This window comes from Octopus bimaculoides, chromosome 17 (genome assembly GCF_001194135.2).
Source record: "Octopus bimaculoides isolate UCB-OBI-ISO-001 chromosome 17, ASM119413v2, whole genome shotgun sequence".
Classification (NCBI taxonomy): Eukaryota; Metazoa; Mollusca; class Cephalopoda; order Octopoda; family Octopodidae; genus Octopus; species Octopus bimaculoides.
The window spans coordinates 917,455-918,522 of NC_068997.1; the positions used below are offsets into that span (position 1 = coordinate 917,455).

Sequence of the window (1,068 nt, forward strand, 5' to 3'; positions counted from 1 at the left end):
AACGTTTCATTCTGAAACATACATATATTGAGTTCTACTCCAGGTAATTAATTTTGCAATGCCTAAGCAATATGTGTGTGTGTGTGTGTGTGTGTGTGTGTGTGTGTGTGTGTGTGTGCATGTCTCAAATTACATCATTTTGAATTACGTTTTTTTTCTTACTTTACATAGTTCCTTTTTTTAATTTTAAAGAAATTAATGAGAAAGATAATCTGAAGCTGATTTATCTGACTTTACATCAGTCTCAGCAAACATTTAAAAGCATGAAAATTTAAGACATCTAGAAACCGATACTGAAGGGGAAATCAAAATAGAAATGAAAATATGTACTGCCATTTACTGAAAGATATAAACTAATAAATTGAGATAAATTGCATGCCTTAGAACCCAATTACAAGCTTAAGTTGGGGTTTGCCAGTATATATATATAAAAAAAACTGTGTCCTCCAGTTGATTTAATCAATGGGACAACCTGCTCATGAAATTGAAGTACAAGTGGGTGAGTACTCCAGAGACATGTATACCCTTAATGTAATTCTCAGGAAGATTCAGCATGACACAGCACGAGACAAGGCTGGCCCTTTGAATTACAGGTACTACTCATTTTTGTCAACTGAGTGGACTGGAACGTGAAATTAAGTGCCTTGCTCAAGAACATAATGTGCCACCAAGACTTGTGACTTCACCTATACCTGTATATATGTATATATTTGTATGTATGTATATATATATATATATCTCATTCCAGGGTGAAAAACTAGGGGTAGTCGATAGCTTCCGCTATCTGGGCGACCAAGTTAGTAGTGGGGGTGGGTGCGCTGAAAGTGTAGCTGCTAGAATAAGAATAGCCTGGGCAAAGTTTAGAGAGCTCTTACCCCTGCTGGCGACAAAGGGACTCTCACTCAGAGTAAAAGGCAGACTGTATGACGCATGCGTACGAACAGCCATGCTACATGGCAGTGAAACATGGGCTGTAACTGCTGAGGACATACGTAAGCTCGCAAGGAATGAAGCCAGTATGCTCCGTTGGATGTGTAATGTCAATGTGAATACCCGTCAGAGTGTAAG

General features: G+C 38.4%; 1 protein-coding gene across 3 annotated transcripts in view; it reads right to left on the minus strand.

The window, feature by feature from the left end:
- LOC106876684 (cyclin-dependent kinase 2) overlaps window positions 1-1,068 on the minus strand; it is a 53,786-nt gene that overhangs the window by 31,191 nt on the left and 21,527 nt on the right. The gene's annotated exons all lie outside the window — the stretch shown is intronic.